At 48.8% G+C, this 16,713-nt stretch overlaps 8 non-coding genes and 2 pseudogenes across 8 annotated transcripts; all 10 read right to left on the reverse strand.

Annotated features, from left to right (window-relative positions):
- Window positions 1-1,799: 1,799 nt before the first annotated feature.
- Window positions 1,800-1,889, reverse strand: LOC142259689 (U2 spliceosomal RNA; annotated as a pseudogene).
- Window positions 1,890-3,277: 1,388 nt separating this feature from the next.
- LOC142259507 (U2 spliceosomal RNA) lies at window positions 3,278-3,468 on the reverse strand. The gene has a single exon (XR_012727992.1). It is a non-coding gene; the product is annotated as a U2 spliceosomal RNA (small nuclear RNA).
- A 1,388-nt stretch (window positions 3,469-4,856) lies between these two features.
- LOC142259508 (U2 spliceosomal RNA) lies at window positions 4,857-5,047 on the reverse strand. Its single transcript, XR_012727993.1, has one exon. It is a non-coding gene; the product is annotated as a U2 spliceosomal RNA (small nuclear RNA).
- Window positions 5,048-6,435: 1,388 nt separating this feature from the next.
- Window positions 6,436-6,626, reverse strand: LOC142259509 (U2 spliceosomal RNA). The gene has a single exon (XR_012727994.1). It is a non-coding gene; the product is annotated as a U2 spliceosomal RNA (small nuclear RNA).
- A 1,388-nt stretch (window positions 6,627-8,014) lies between these two features.
- On the reverse strand, window positions 8,015-8,205 carry LOC142259510 (U2 spliceosomal RNA). The gene has a single exon (XR_012727995.1). It is a non-coding gene; the product is annotated as a U2 spliceosomal RNA (small nuclear RNA).
- Window positions 8,206-9,593: 1,388 nt separating this feature from the next.
- LOC142259604 (U2 spliceosomal RNA) lies at window positions 9,594-9,789 on the reverse strand. The gene has a single exon (XR_012728063.1). It is a non-coding gene; the product is annotated as a U2 spliceosomal RNA (small nuclear RNA).
- Window positions 9,790-11,975: 2,186 nt separating this feature from the next.
- LOC142259615 (U2 spliceosomal RNA) lies at window positions 11,976-12,171 on the reverse strand. Its single transcript, XR_012728072.1, has one exon. It is a non-coding gene; the product is annotated as a U2 spliceosomal RNA (small nuclear RNA).
- A 763-nt stretch (window positions 12,172-12,934) lies between these two features.
- LOC142259734 (U2 spliceosomal RNA) lies at window positions 12,935-13,010 on the reverse strand (annotated as a pseudogene).
- A 1,388-nt stretch (window positions 13,011-14,398) lies between these two features.
- LOC142259513 (U2 spliceosomal RNA) lies at window positions 14,399-14,589 on the reverse strand. The gene has a single exon (XR_012727997.1). It is a non-coding gene; the product is annotated as a U2 spliceosomal RNA (small nuclear RNA).
- Window positions 14,590-15,977: 1,388 nt separating this feature from the next.
- LOC142259649 (U2 spliceosomal RNA) lies at window positions 15,978-16,161 on the reverse strand. Its single transcript, XR_012728101.1, has one exon. It is a non-coding gene; the product is annotated as a U2 spliceosomal RNA (small nuclear RNA).
- Window positions 16,162-16,713: the final 552 nt, after the last annotated feature.

Raw genomic sequence — 16,713 nt, forward strand, 5'->3', positions numbered from 1 at the left:
TGTTAATGTTATCAGTCATTGGAGGAAAGAGAAAGTTAGAGCAGGCGGTGTGCCTTAGTTACCACTCCGGTCGGGCGGTTCTTCCTCTTTGGCACCTGCTGGTAAGGGTATCTCCAGCAGACCCTCTTCTGCTAGCTGATCAAGCAGGGATGGTGCCTCAGTGGCTTCCGACTCCTCCATTTCTTCTTCGGCCACAAGGGACTCCACCATCTGCTCCAACACGTCCGGTTCTGGGAGGAGGCCATCCTCCTCTTCCTGGGGTGGATTGGGGTCCACAATGAACAGCTTGGAAGGTTCTGCGACAGGACTATCTTCCACCTTCCTTTTCCTTTGGCCTGTACCTGAGGAGACAAGAGCTGGAAAATCCTCCTCGGTGAAAAGTGCAAGAGTGCTGAGGCCCTCTGCTCTCATGGTCTGGGGAGGGAGAGTGGGCTTTGGGGGGGGGGTGAGGAGACCAACTGAGGAGTAGGGAAATGAGGTGGAGGTAGTGGAATCCTCAGTAGGGTTGGCCGGGGGGGGAGGGGTTTGGACAGGGGTGACAGGGGGGGGGGGCCAGGGAGGGGGCAACAGTTTTCTTACCCTTCTTTTCCCTGGACTCCGTGGCTGCTGGGGCATCGGCTGGAGCCACGGTCGCTGGGTTCTTGGCCGCCTTGTCCTTGGCCTCTGTGGCCTTGGTCGTAGCTGCCTTGGTCGACGAAGCTGTGACTACCCGATACTGGGTCGCCGCGGCAACCCTTGCCCAGGATTTCTCCCGCTGTGGGCAGTCCTTGTAAAGGTGGTCCGCCTGTCCACATAGGTTGCAAGTCTTCTTCTTTGGGCAGTCCTTGGAGCTGTGTCCTGTCACCCGGCAAACCCTGCAGGCGTCCTCCTTGCAGGTCTTCATCGAATGCCCTTTCCCGCCACATTTCCTGCAGTTGTGTGGCATGTCCGGGTAGTAGATGAGACCAAAGGAGTTTCCCAGAGAGAATGTCGGGGGTAGGTGCTGGAGACCATCCTCGGATGCTGGTTCCCTGTAGAGTCGAACGGTTACTGACCACTTACCCGTCCAGAATCCGTTGCCGTTAAGGATGTGGGATGGCTCCCTCACCACTGTGCAGAGACGTCCCAGGAACGTGGAGATGTCTCTTCCTGGGGTGTGCGGGTTCCGCATGGAGACCGTGATCCTCTTCTCATCCCTCTGTATAGGACAGGATCCTAAAAAAGAATGAAAAGGGGAGTCCGGCATCGCTGCGTTCATCGCCTCCCAGTATCTCCTGCAGGCATTCACCGTGGCAAAGGTTACCAGAAAAATGCCAGTCATGAAGGTCTGGACACTCAGGGTTTCCGCCCTGGAGAAGCCCTGATCCAGAATCATCTTCTTGCAGAACACGTCGCTGGACATGTCCGGCAACCTACCATCCACCGCCTTTAGCTTCAGGGCGACCGTCTGCCGCATCCAAGGCTCCAGGGTTGGAGCCTTTTCAGGCGGCGTCCGGGCTCCCTCCGGCTGGCTGGCGTCGGAGGTAGGGGCCTCTTGGGCCGAAGAAGCCTCTGGATGAGCCTTCCTGGAGATCCCTGGGTCCTGAGCCTTCTTGGCTGCCTTCTCTGGCTTGCTTGCCATGGCTGGTTCCTGCCTGAGTTCCCGGAGCTGGATCTTGGATTCTTCTCCGGGTGTCTTCTCCCGCTGTGTTCCTCCTCGAAGTTCCTCTGGTCTCCCCAAGTCTTCTCCGAGCCTTCGTCTTCTTGCTTCTTTCTGCCAAGCTCTTCTTCCGTCCGATCTCCCTCTTCCGGTCTCGGCTGGGCTTCGGAGCTCGTCTCCCTGATCGTATCTCGTCAAGTGTAGCTAGCTCAGTTTGTTCTGATAAGAACAGATACTACACTTGATCTTAGCCAAAAGGCCGAGAAGCGATAACCAGAATTGGTTTGGGCCTCGAGTGGCACCCTGGCCTATGCCGGACACATCTTAGGGAGAGAGAGCGAGAGGGAGACAAACCCACGCCTACAGAAGACATTTTGTCACCCAAGCCAACCCTTGAAAAGGCTGCTTTGCAGAGCAAAAACAAGAAGAATGGTGCGTTTTGCAGCCGCCGCCCCCCACTGCAATGAATCTGAATAACTCCTCCTTTAGGGCGCAAGCAACTCCCCTCCCCCTTGCAGTCTTTCCAATTCACGATACAAAAAGACGGACAGGACAGGTTGCCTGACTTTCCGTCACTGCCACCCTTTGCCATCCTTACCCGTAGAAAGCCCTTTCATCATCCCCAAACCCTAATCTTTTCCCTTTCCTTCCCAGCCCCCAAACCCTGCCCTCTGTACCCTTCTCACCACCCGCATCCCTTCTCCTGTCATCCCCCTACCACCCGGGAAAAAAAGAGCTTGCCCCCTCCTTACACTAGCCCACCCTCCCACCCAAAGAACAACTTCTGCTGCGCAGCTTGTTTTCTAGGCAGCAGCGCTATTGTGATGTCAGCGGGGGCATTGTGACAAGCCGCCAGTGTTCCGTCTCTTCATGTTGTGCACAGTTCAAACGGAAAATACATCAACAGGCAGACTACAGAAAAGCTTACTATCAAAGGTTAGAGGGGGGCTTTCTCAGAGGGCTTTTTACAGTTTTTCTATTCCCAATTAGCCGTTTAAGTGTACTTATTGAAAGTAGTAATTCTTTCATAGGCCGCCCTTTCTTAGTATTTGACGTTCCTTATATTGCGGTATGAGGCTTTGCAGCAGGTTGCAAACATTCATCACCCATGACTGTCCCCAATTGAGCTCAGAAGCTCAATGTCTATCATGACCTCTCTTTTAGAATGTCCAAGAGCAAGCAAACTATTCCTCCAGGAGAGGGCGCCAACAGACTACTAAAGAGATCATCATTACTCAAAGAAAACCCCAAAAACCAATGCATGATAGGAATAAACAGGTAACTTTCTTTGGAGTGGAAGCGGAGAGATCGCACCAGATGCCAATTCTAGATCTTATCACACCTGTGGTCACTGCAGCAGCAGGTGAATCCACTTTGTCCAAAAGGGATCTATTCCATTCAATTGCAAATGATCTAGATAAGACAGAGAACTGCAGCACGGGACATAGCCGAGTTGGTCAGGTTGAGTGGTGATGAGTTTGCTATTTGGATGAATAAAGAAAGTCAAAAGTGTGAAAGATAAAAAACAAAAGGAGGAAGTGTGAAAAGTGAATGGGCCAAATTGAGGTGCATATGAAGACGTATGCTTTCTTCCAATTCATTAAATCGGGCTAATATGAATCAGGTGAATTGAGTTCTGCTTTTGGAAACTGGGTTAAGAAGGGGTGCACCGGTCCTGGAGGTACTGCAATACCAGGTCAATGCGTGGAGTGGACAGAGCAAGCTCTTTTTCCATCTCCCTGTTCTAAAAATCCATTTAATATATGGTCCCCAGATAGGGGACGTATCAGATATTAAACTGATAAGAACAGATACTACACTTGATCTTAGCCAAAAGGCCGAGAAGCGATAACCAGAATTGGTTTGGGCCTCGAGTGGCACCCTGGCCTATGCCGGACACATCTTAGGGAGAGAGAGCGAGAGGGAGACAAACCCACGCCTACAGAAGACATTTTGTCACCCAAGCCAACCCTTGAAAAGGCTGCTTTGCAGAGCAAAAACAAGAAGAATGGTGCGTTTTGCAGCCGCCGCCCCCCACTGCAATGAATCTGAATAACTCCTCCTTTAGGGCGCAAGCAACTCCCCTCCCCCTTGCAGTCTTTCCAATTCACGATACAAAAAGACGGACAGGACAGGTTGCCTGACTTTCCGTCACTGCCACCCTTTGCCATCCTTACCCGTAGAAAGCCCTTTCATCATCCCCAAACCCTAATCTTTTCCCTTTCCTTCCCAGCCCCCAAACCGTGCCCTCTGTACCCTTCTCACCACCCGCATCCCTTCTCCTGTCATCCCCCTACCACCCGGGAAAAAAAGAGCTTGCCCCCTCCTTACACTAGCCCACCCTCCCACCCAAAGAACAACTTCTGCTGCGCAGCTTGTTTTCTAGGCAGCAGCGCTATTGTGATGTCAGCGGGGGCATTGTGACAAGCCGCCAGTGTTCCGTCTCTTCATGTTGTGCACAGTTCAAACGGAAAATACATCAACAGGCAGACTACAGAAAAGCTTACTATCAAAGGTTAGAGGGGGGCTTTCTCAGAGGGCTTTTTACAGTTTTTCTATTCCCAATTAGCCGTTTAAGTGTACTTATTGAAAGTAGTAATTCTTTCATAGGCCGCCCTTTCTTAGTATTTGACGTTCCTTATATTGCGGTATGAGGCTTTGCAGCAGGTTGCAAACATTCATCACCCATGACTGTCCCCAATTGAGCTCAGAAGCTCAATGTCTATCATGACCTCTCTTTTAGAATGTCCAAGAGCAAGCAAACTATTCCTCCAGGAGAGGGCGCCAACAGACTACTAAAGAGATCATCATTACTCAAAGAAAACCCCAAAAACCAATGCATGATAGGAATAAACAGGTAACTTTCTTTGGAGTGGAAGCGGAGAGATCGCACCAGATGCCAATTCTAGATCTTATCACACCTGTGGTCACTGCAGCAGCAGGTGAATCCACTTTGTCCAAAAGGGATCTATTCCATTCAATTGCAAATGATCTAGATAAGACAGAGAACTGCAGCACGGGACATAGCCGAGTTGGTCAGGTTGAGTGGTGATGAGTTTGCTATTTGGATGAATAAAGAAAGTCAAAAGTGTGAAAGATAAAAAACAAAAGGAGGAAGTGTGAAAAGTGAATGGGCCAAATTGAGGTGCATATGAAGACGTATGCTTTCTTCCAATTCATTAAATCGGGCTAATATGAATCAGGTGAATTGAGTTCTGCTTTTGGAAACTGGGTTAAGAAGGGGTGCACCGGTCCTGGAGGTACTGCAATACCAGGTCAATGCGTGGAGTGGACAGAGCAAGCTCTTTTTCCATCTCCCTGTTCTAAAAATCCATTTAATATATGGTCCCCAGATAGGGGACGTATCAGATATTAAACTGATAAGAACAGATACTACACTTGATCTTAGCCAAAAGGCCGAGAAGCGATAACCAGAATTGGTTTGGGCCTCGAGTGGCACCCTGGCCTATGCCGGACACATCTTAGGGAGAGAGAGCGAGAGGGAGACAAACCCACGCCTACAGAAGACATTTTGTCACCCAAGCCAACCCTTGAAAAGGCTGCTTTGCAGAGCAAAAACAAGAAGAATGGTGCGTTTTGCAGCCGCCGCCCCCCACTGCAATGAATCTGAATAACTCCTCCTTTAGGGCGCAAGCAACTCCCCTCCCCCTTGCAGTCTTTCCAATTCACGATACAAAAAGACGGACAGGACAGGTTGCCTGACTTTCCGTCACTGCCACCCTTTGCCATCCTTACCCGTAGAAAGCCCTTTCATCATCCCCAAACCCTAATCTTTTCCCTTTCCTTCCCAGCCCCCAAACCCTGCCCTCTGTACCCTTCTCACCACCCGCATCCCTTCTCCTGTCATCCCCCTACCACCCGGGAAAAAAAGAGCTTGCCCCCTCCTTACACTAGCCCACCCTCCCACCCAAAGAACAACTTCTGCTGCGCAGCTTGTTTTCTAGGCAGCAGCGCTATTGTGATGTCAGCGGGGGCATTGTGACAAGCCGCCAGTGTTCCGTCTCTTCATGTTGTGCACAGTTCAAACGGAAAATACATCAACAGGCAGACTACAGAAAAGCTTACTATCAAAGGTTAGAGGGGGGCTTTCTCAGAGGGCTTTTTACAGTTTTTCTATTCCCAATTAGCCGTTTAAGTGTACTTATTGAAAGTAGTAATTCTTTCATAGGCCGCCCTTTCTTAGTATTTGACGTTCCTTATATTGCGGTATGAGGCTTTGCAGCAGGTTGCAAACATTCATCACCCATGACTGTCCCCAATTGAGCTCAGAAGCTCAATGTCTATCATGACCTCTCTTTTAGAATGTCCAAGAGCAAGCAAACTATTCCTCCAGGAGAGGGCGCCAACAGACTACTAAAGAGATCATCATTACTCAAAGAAAACCCCAAAAACCAATGCATGATAGGAATAAACAGGTAACTTTCTTTGGAGTGGAAGCGGAGAGATCGCACCAGATGCCAATTCTAGATCTTATCACACCTGTGGTCACTGCAGCAGCAGGTGAATCCACTTTGTCCAAAAGGGATCTATTCCATTCAATTGCAAATGATCTAGATAAGACAGAGAACTGCAGCACGGGACATAGCCGAGTTGGTCAGGTTGAGTGGTGATGAGTTTGCTATTTGGATGAATAAAGAAAGTCAAAAGTGTGAAAGATAAAAAACAAAAGGAGGAAGTGTGAAAAGTGAATGGGCCAAATTGAGGTGCATATGAAGACGTATGCTTTCTTCCAATTCATTAAATCGGGCTAATATGAATCAGGTGAATTGAGTTCTGCTTTTGGAAACTGGGTTAAGAAGGGGTGCACCGGTCCTGGAGGTACTGCAATACCAGGTCAATGCGTGGAGTGGACAGAGCAAGCTCTTTTTCCATCTCCCTGTTCTAAAAATCCATTTAATATATGGTCCCCAGATAGGGGACGTATCAGATATTAAACTGATAAGAACAGATACTACACTTGATCTTAGCCAAAAGGCCGAGAAGCGATAACCAGAATTGGTTTGGGCCTCGAGTGGCACCCTGGCCTATGCCGGACACATCTTAGGGAGAGAGAGCGAGAGGGAGACAAACCCACGCCTACAGAAGACATTTTGTCACCCAAGCCAACCCTTGAAAAGGCTGCTTTGCAGAGCAAAAACAAGAAGAATGGTGCGTTTTGCAGCCGCCGCCCCCCACTGCAATGAATCTGAATAACTCCTCCTTTAGGGCGCAAGCAACTCCCCTCCCCCTTGCAGTCTTTCCAATTCACGATACAAAAAGACGGACAGGACAGGTTGCCTGACTTTCCGTCACTGCCACCCTTTGCCATCCTTACCCGTAGAAAGCCCTTTCATCATCCCCAAACCCTAATCTTTTCCCTTTCCTTCCCAGCCCCCAAACCCTGCCCTCTGTACCCTTCTCACCACCCGCATCCCTTCTCCTGTCATCCCCCTACCTCCCGGGAAAAAAAGAGCTTGCCCCCTCCTTACACTAGCCCACCCTCCCACCCAAAGAACAACTTCTGCTGCGCAGCTTGTTTTCTAGGCAGCAGCGCTATTGTGATGTCAGCGGGGGCATTGTGACAAGCCGCCAGTGTTCCGTCTCTTCATGTTGTGCACAGTTCAAACGGAAAATACATCAACAGGCAGACTACAGAAAAGCTTACTATCAAAGGTTAGAGGGGGGCTTTCTCAGAGGGCTTTTTACAGTTTTTCTATTCCCAATTAGCCGTTTAAGTGTACTTATTGAAAGTAGTAATTCTTTCATAGGCCGCCCTTTCTTAGTATTTGACGTTCCTTATATTGCGGTATGAGGCTTTGCAGCAGGTTGCAAACATTCATCACCCATGACTGTCCCCAATTGAGCTCAGAAGCTCAATGTCTATCATGACCTCTCTTTTAGAATGTCCAAGAGCAAGCAAACTATTCCTCCAGGAGAGGGCGCCAACAGACTACTAAAGAGATCATCATTACTCAAAGAAAACCCCAAAAACCAATGCATGATAGGAATAAACAGGTAACTTTCTTTGGAGTGGAAGCGGAGAGATCGCACCAGATGCCAATTCTAGATCTTATCACACCTGTGGTCACTGCAGCAGCAGGTGAATCCACTTTGTCCAAAAGGGATCTATTCCATTCAATTGCAAATGATCTAGATAAGACAGAGAACTGCAGCACGGGACATAGCCGAGTTGGTCAGGTTGAGTGGTGATGAGTTTGCTATTTGGATGAATAAAGAAAGTCAAAAGTGTGAAAGATAAAAAACAAAAGGAGGAAGTGTGAAAAGTGAATGGGCCAAATTGAGGTGCATATGAAGACGTATGCTTTCTTCCAATTCATTAAATCGGGCTAATATGAATCAGGTGAATTGAGTTCTGCTTTTGGAAACTGGGTTAAGAAGGGGTGCACCGGTCCTGGAGGTACTGCAATACCAGGTCAATGCGTGGAGTGGACAGAGCAAGCTCTTTTTCCATCTCCCTGTTCTAAAAATCCATTTAATATATGGTCCCCAGATAGGGGACGTATCAGATATTAAACTGATAAGAACAGATACTACACTTGATCTTAGCCAAAAGGCCGAGAAGCGATAACCAGAATTGGTTTGGGCCTCGAGTGGCACCCTGGCCTATGCCGGACACATCTTAGGGAGAGAGAGCGAGAGGGAGACAAACCCACGCCTACAGAAGACATTTTGTCACCCAAGCCAACCCTTGAAAAGGCTGCTTTGCAGAGCAAAAACAAGAAGAATGGTGCGTTTTGCAGCCGCCGCCCCCCACTGCAATGAATCTGAATAACTCCTCCTTTAGGGCGCAAGCAACTCCCCTCCCCCTTGCAGTCTTTCCAATTCACGATACAAAAAGACGGACAGGACAGGTTGCCTGACTTTCCGTCACTGCCACCCTTTGCCATCCTTACCCGTAGAAAGCCCTTTCATCATCCCCAAACCCTAATCTTTTCCCTTTCCTTCCCAGCCCCCAAACCCTGCCCTCTGTACCCTTCTCACCACCCGCATCCCTTCTCCTGTCATCCCCCTACCACCCGGGAAAAAAAGAGCTTGCCCCCTCCTTACACTAGCCCACCCTCCCACCCAAAGAACAACTTCTGCTGCGCAGCTTGTTTTCTAGGCAGCAGCGCTATTGTGATGTCAGCGGGGGCATTGTGACAAGCCGCCAGTGTTCCGTCTCTTCATGTTGTGCACAGTTCAAACGGAAAATACATCAACAGGCAGACTACAGAAAAGCTTACTATCAAAGGTTAGAGGGGGGCTTTCTCAGAGGGCTTTTTACAGTTTTTCTATTCCCAATTAGCTGTTTAAGTGTACTTATTGAAAGTAGTAATTCTTTCATAGGCCGCCCTTTCTTAGTATTTGACGTTCCTTATATTGCGGTATGAGGCTTTGCAGCAGGTTGCAAACATTCATCACCCATGACTGTCCCCAATTGAGCTCAGAAGCTCAATGTCTATCATGACCTCTCTTTTAGAATGTCCAAGAGCAAGCAAACTATTCCTCCAGGAGAGGGCGCCAACAGACTACTAAAGAGATCATCATTACTCAAAGAAAACCCCAAAAACCAATGCATGATAGGAATAAACAGGTAACTTTCTTTGGAGTGGAAGCGGAGAGATCGCACCAGATGCCAATTCTAGATCTTATCACACCTGTGGTCACTGCAGCAGCAGGTGAATCCACTTTGTCCAAAAGGGATCTATTCCATTCAATTGCAAATGATCTAGATAAGACAGAGAACTGCAGCACGGGACATAGCCGAGTTGGTCAGGTTGAGTGGTGATGAGTTTGCTATTTGGATGAATAAAGAAAGTCAAAAGTGTGAAAGATAAAAAACAAAAGGAGGAAGTGTGAAAAGTGAATGGGCCAAATTGAGGTGCATATGAAGACGTATGCTTTCTTCCAATTCATTAAATCGGGCTAATATGAATCAGGTGAATTGAGTTCTGCTTTTGGAAACTGGGTTAAGAAGGGGTGCACCGGTCCTGGAGGTACTGCAATACCAGGTCAATGCGTGGAGTGGACAGAGCAAGCTCTTTTTCCATCTCCCTGTTCTAAAAATCCATTTAATATATGGTCCCCAGATAGGGGACGTATCAGATATTAAACTGATAAGAACAGATTTTGATTTAATGAAGCTTTCCAAAGCACCACAAAAAATGCATGACCGAAGTCACACCAAAAACAGTGCAAAGGCTAGGATTCGTGTGGACCCCACCGTGAGGAGAGGGTCCCCAAAAATCAACCCCGTCCCTCCGAGCCAGAAGGCCACAGCAAGGGTCAGGGATCTTCGGTGCTCCCCCAAGCCGAAGCCTGGTTGAGCCTTGTTGTTGCTCCCAGCGTCCACCCAGGCATCTTACCCAAGTGGAGTAGAGAGCTACTAGTTGTTGGTTTCGCAGCCGAAACTGCCCGGACCGTCAACCGGTGTTGGTTTCTCAGCCCAAGGCTAACCGGACCTCCAACCGGGTGTTGGTTTCTCAGCCGAAGCTGACCCAGACCTCCAACCGGGTGTTGGTTTCTCAGCCGAAGCTGACCCGGACCTCCAACTGGGTGTTAGTTTCTCAGCCCAAAGCTGACCAGACCTCCGACCGGGATTATAAAAATTTCCCTTCCTAGCCAGAAGGCCAGGATAGGGTAATATGCTCAAAAAGTATGAAAAGGCAAGGTACGGTGTGCTACAGAGCCCAAGGCTTGCCGGGGTCCCAAGCCAGCAAGCTCAGACTCACTCCAGGGTCGTCAGTCCTGGGGCACGTTGTACCATAGCCCCCCACCCTTACTCAGTCTAATAGCCTCGATCCTGGTAGGGCCATGTTTTCCTTTTGATGAATATACTATCCACCCAGAGTACTAGCAAGCGCAACCTTCCAGTGTGCATTGTATCATTGTACTAAGGTGGCCTGGAGCTTAAACCACCTCTTCGAACAACACTACACTTGATCTTAGCCAAAAGGCCGAGAAGCGATAACCAGAATTGGTTTGGGCCTCGAGTGGCACCCTGGCCTATGCCGGACACATCTTAGGGAGAGAGAGCGAGAGGGAGACAAACCCACGCCTACAGAAGACATTTTGTCACCCAAGCCAACCCTTGAAAAGGCTGCTTTGCAGAGCAAAAACAAGAAGAATGGTGCGTTTTGCAGCCGCCGCCCCCCACTGCAATGAATCTGAATAACTCCTCCTTTAGGGCGCAAGCAACTCCCCTCCCCCTTGCAGTCTTTCCAATTCACGATACAAAAAGACGGACAGGACAGGTTGCCTGACTTTCCGTCACTGCCACCCTTTGCCATCCTTACCCGTAGAAAGCCCTTTCATCATCCCCAAACCCTAATCTTTTCCTTTTCCTTCCCAGCCCCCAAACCCTGCCCTCTGTACCCTTCTCACCACCCGCATCCCTTCTCCTGTCATCCCCCTACCACCCGGGAAAAAAAGAGCTTGCCCCCTCCTTACACTAGCCCACCCTCCCACCCAAAGAACAACTTCTGCTGCGCAGCTTGTTTTCTAGGCAGCAGCGCTATTGTGATGTCAGCGGGGGCATTGTGACAAGCCGCCAGTGTTCCGTCTCTTCATGTTGTGCACAGTTCAAACGGAAAATACATCAACAGGCAGACTACAGAAAAGCTTACTATCAAAGGTTAGAGGGGGGCTTTCTCAGAGGGCTTTTTACAGTTTTTCTATTCCCAATTAGCCGTTTAAGTGTACTTATTGAAAGTAGTAATTCTTTCATAGGCCGCCCTTTCTTAGTATTTGACGTTCCTTATATTGCGGTATGAGGCTTTGCAGCAGGTTGCAAACATTCATCACCCATGACTGTCCCCAATTGAGCTCAGAAGCTCAATGTCTATCATGACCTCTCTTTTAGAATGTCCAAGAGCAAGCAAACTATTCCTCCAGGAGAGGGCGCCAACAGACTACTAAAGAGATCATCATTACTCAAAGAAAACCCCAAAAACCAATGCATGATAGGAATAAACAGGTAACTTTCTTTGGAGTGGAAGCGGAGAGATCGCACCAGATGCCAATTCTAGATCTTATCACACCTGTGGTCACTGCAGCAGCAGGTGAATCCACTTTGTCCAAAAGGGATCTATTCCATTCAATTGCAAATGATCTAGATAAGACAGAGAACTGCAGCACGGGACAAAGCCGAGTTGGTCAGGTTGAGTGGTGATGAGTTTGCTATTTGGATGAATAAAGAAAGTCAAAAGTGTGAAAGATAAAAAACAAAAGGAGGAAGTGTGAAAAGTGAATGGGCCAAATTGAGGTGCATATGAAGACGTATGCTTTCTTCCAATTCATTAAATCGGGCTAATATGAATCAGGTGAATTGAGTTCTGCTTTTGGAAACTGGGTTAAGAAGGGGTGCACCGGTCCTGGAGGTACTGCAATACCAGGTCAATGCGTGGAGTGGACAGAGCAAGCTCTTTTTCCATCTCCCTGTTCTAAAAATCCATTTAATATATGGTCCCCAGATAGGGGACGTATCAGATATTAAACTGATAAGAACAGATTTTTGATTTAATGAAGCTTTCCAAAGCACCGCAAAAATGCATGACCGAAGTCACACCAAAAACAGTGCAAAGGCTAGGATTCGTGTGGACCCCTCCGTGAGAAGAGGATCCCCAAAAATCAACCCCGTCCCTCCGAGCCAGAAGGCCACAGCGAGGGTCAGGGATCTTCGGTGCTCCCCCAAGCCGAAGCCTGGTTGAGCCTTGTTGTTGCTCCCAGCGTCCACCGAGGCATCTTACCCAAGTGGAGTAGGGAGCTACTAGTCGTTGGTTTCGCAGCCGAGACTGCCCGGACCGTCAACCGGTGTTGGTTTCTCAGCCCAAGGCTGACCGGACCTCCAACCGGGTGTTGGTTTCTCAGCCCAAGGCTGACCGGACCTCCAACCGGGTGTTGGTTTCTCAGCCCAAGGCTAACCGGACCTCCAACCGGGTGTTGGTTTCCCAGCCAAAGCTGACCCGGACCTCCAACCGGGTGTTGGTTTCTCAGCCCAAAGCTGATCGTACCTCCGACCGGGATTATAAAAATTTCCCTTCTTAGCCAGAAGGCCGGGATAGGGCAATATGCTTGGAAAGTATGAATAGGCAAGGCGCGGCGTGCGACAGAGTCTGAGGCTTACCAGGGTCCCAACCTAGCAAGTTCAGACTCCCTCCAGGGTGTCCATTCCTGGGGCACATTGCACCATAACCCCCACACTTACTCAGTCTAATAGCCTCGATCCTGGTAGGGCCATGGTTTCCTCTAGATGGATATACTATCCTCCCAAAGTACTAACAAGCGCATCCTTCCAGTGTGCATTGCATCATTGTACTAAGGTGGCCGGAGCCTTAAACCACCTTTTCGAACGATACTACACTTGATCTTAGCCAAAAGGCCGAGAAGCGATAACCAGAATTGGTTTGGGCCTCGAGTGGCACCCTGGCCTATGCCGGACACATCTTAGGGAGAGAGAGCGAGAGGGAGACAAACCCACGCCTACAGAAGACATTTTGTCACCCAAGCCAACCCTTGAAAAGGCTGCTTTGCAGAGCAAAAACAAGAAGAATGGTGCGTTTTGCAGCCGCCGCCCCCCACTGCAATGAATCTGAATAACTCCTCCTTTAGGGCGCAAGCAACTCCCCTCCCCCTTGCAGTCTTTCCAATTCACGATACAAAAAGACGGACAGGACAGGTTGCCTGACTTTCCGTCACTGCCACCCTTTGCCATCCTTACCCGTAGAAAGCCCTTTCATCATCCCCAAACCCTAATCTTTTCCCTTTCCTTCCCAGCCCCCAAACCCTGCCCTCTGTACCCTTCTCACCACCCGCATCCCTTCTCCTGTCATCCCCCTACCACCCGGGAAAAAAAGAGCTTGCCCCCTCCTTACACTAGCCCACCCTCCCACCCAAAGAACAACTTCTGCTGCGCAGCTTGTTTTCTAGGCAGCAGCGCTATTGTGATGTCAGCGGGGGCATTGTGACAAGCCGCCAGTGTTCCGTCTCTTCATGTTGTGCACAGTTCAAACGGAAAATACATCAACAGGCAGACTACAGAAAAGCTTACTATCAAAGGTTAGAGGGGGGCTTTCTCAGAGGGCTTTTTACAGTTTTTCTATTCCCAATTAGCCGTTTAAGTGTACTTATTGAAAGTAGTAATTCTTTCATAGGCCGCCCTTTCTTAGTATTTGACGTTCCTTATATTGCGGTATGAGGCTTTGCAGCAGGTTGCAAACATTCATCACCCATGACTGTCCCCAATTGAGCTCAGAAGCTCAATGTCTATCATGACCTCTCTTTTAGAATGTCCAAGAGCAAGCAAACTATTCCTCCAGGAGAGGGCGCCAACAGACTACTAAAGAGATCATCATTACTCAAAGAAAACCCCAAAAACCAATGCATGATAGGAATAAACAGGTAACTTTCTTTGGAGTGGAAGCGGAGAGATCGCACCAGATGCCAATTCTAGATCTTATCACACCTGTGGTCACTGCAGCAGCAGGTGAATCCACTTTGTCCAAAAGGGATCTATTCCATTCAATTGCAAATGATCTAGATAAGACAGAGAACTGCAGCACGGGACATAGCCGAGTTGGTCAGGTTGAGTGGTGATGAGTTTGCTATTTGGATGAATAAAGAAAGTCAAAAGTGTGAAAGATAAAAAACAAAAGGAGGAAGTGTGAAAAGTGAATGGGCCAAATTGAGGTGCATATGAAGACGTATGCTTTCTTCCAATTCATTAAATCGGGCTAATATGAATCAGGTGAATTGAGTTCTGCTTTTGGAAACTGGGTTAAGAAGGGGTGCACCGGTCCTGGAGGTACTGCAATACCAGGTCAATGCGTGGAGTGGACAGAGCAAGCTCTTTTTCCATCTCCCTGTTCTAAAAATCCATTTAATATATGGTCCCCAGATAGGGGACGTATCAGATATTAAACTGATAAGAACAGATACTACACTTGATCTTAGCCAAAAGGCCGAGAAGCGATAACCAGAATTGGTTTGGGCCTCGAGTGGCACCCTGGCCTATGCCGGACACATCTTAGGGAGAGAGAGCGAGAGGGAGACAAACCCACGCCTACAGAAGACATTTTGTCACCCAAGCCAACCCTTGAAAAGGCTGCTTTGCAGAGCAAAAACAAGAAGAATGGTGCGTTTTGCAGCCGCCGCCCCCCACTGCAATGAATCTGAATAACTCCTCCTTTAGGGCGCAAGCAACTCCCCTCCCCCTTGCAGTCTTTCCAATTCACGATACAAAAAGACGGACAGGACAGGTTGCCTGACTTTCCGTCACTGCCACCCTTTGCCATCCTTACCCGTAGAAAGCCCTTTCATCATCCCCAAACCCTAATCTTTTCCCTTTCCTTCCCAGCCCCCAAACCCTGCCCTCTGTACCCTTCTCACCACCCGCATCCCTTCTCCTGTCATCCCCCTACCACCCGGGAAAAAAAGAGCTTGCCCCCTCCTTACACTAGCCCACCCTACCACCCAAAGAACAACTTCTGCTGCGCAGCTTGTTTTCTAGGCAGCAGCGCTATTGTGATGTCAGCGGGGGCATTGTGACAAGCCGCCAGTGTTCCGTCTCTTCATGTTGTGCACAGTTCAAACGGAAAATACATCAACAGGCAGACTACAGAAAAGCTTACTATCAAAGGTTAGAGGGGGGCTTTCTCAGAGGGCTTTTTACAGTTTTTCTATTCCCAATTAGCCGTTTAAGTGTACTTATTGAAAGTAGTAATTCTTTCATAGGCCGCCCTTTCTTAGTATTTGACGTTCCTTATATTGCGGTATGAGGCTTTGCAGCAGGTTGCAAACATTCATCACCCATGACTGTCCCCAATTGAGCTCAGAAGCTCAATGTCTATCATGACCTCTCTTTTAGAATGTCCAAGAGCAAGCAAACTATTCCTCCAGGAGAGGGCGCCAACAGACTACTAAAGAGATCATCATTACTCAAAGAAAACCCCAAAAACCAATGCATGATAGGAATAAACAGGTAACTTTCTTTGGAGTGGAAGCGGAGAGATCGCACCAGATGCCAATTCTAGATCTTATCACACCTGTGGTCACTGCAGCAGCAGGTGAATCCACTTTGTCCAAAAGGGATCTATTCCATTCAATTGCAAATGATCTAGATAAGACAGAGAACTGCAGCACAGGACATAGCCGAGTTGGTCAGGTTGAGTGGTGATGAGTTTGCTATTTGGATGAATAAAGAAAGTCAAAAGTGTGAAAGATAAAAAACAAAAGGAGGAAGTGTGAAAAGTGAATGGGCCAAATTGAGGTGCATATGAAGACGTATGCTTTCTTCCAATTCATTAAATCGGGCTAATATGAATCAGGTGAATTGAGTTCTGCTTTTGGAAACTGGGTTAAGAAGGGGTGCACCGGTCCTGGAGGTACTGCAATACCAGGTCAATGCGTGGAGTGGACAGAGCAAGCTCTTTTTCCATCTCCCTGTTCTAAAAATCCATTTAATATATGGTCCCCAGATAGGGGACGTATCAGATATTAAACTGATAAGAACAGATGAGATATCATCCGCAATTTTCAGAAACGGTCATCGGCCACCACACAAAAGCGCAGTGCCGCAGGTGATCGCCTCCCGAGCCCAGGAACCACCAGCCACAAGGGGGACGTAAGCACCAAAAGGCGCAACAATCCCCAAGGCCGGCAGTTGTGCAAGCCCGGGCCCCTCCCAGCCAAGACCAAGGCAAACCCAATGAAGGGACTACACTTGACCTTAGCCAAAAGGCCGAGAAGCGATAACCAGAATTGGTTTGGGCCTCGAGTGGCACCCTGGCCTATGCCGGACACATCTTAGGGAGAGAGAGCGAGAGGGAGACAAACCCACGCCTACAGAAGACATTTTGTCACCCAAGCCAACCCTTGAAAAGGCTGCTTTGCAGAGCAAAAACAAGAAGAATGGTGCGTTTTGCAGCCGCCGCCCCCCACTGCAATGAATCTGAATAACTCCTCCTTTAGGGCGCAAGCAACTCCCCTCCCCCTTGCAGTCTTTCCAATTCACGATACAAAAAGACGGACAGGACAGGTTGCCTGACTTTCCGTCACTGCCACCCTTTGCCATCCTTACCCGTAGAAAGCCCTTTCAT

The sequence above is a fragment of the Anomaloglossus baeobatrachus genome, assembly GCF_048569485.1.
Source record: "Anomaloglossus baeobatrachus isolate aAnoBae1 chromosome 9 unlocalized genomic scaffold, aAnoBae1.hap1 SUPER_9_unloc_2, whole genome shotgun sequence".
In the NCBI taxonomy this organism is placed as follows: Eukaryota; Metazoa; Chordata; class Amphibia; order Anura; family Aromobatidae; genus Anomaloglossus; species Anomaloglossus baeobatrachus.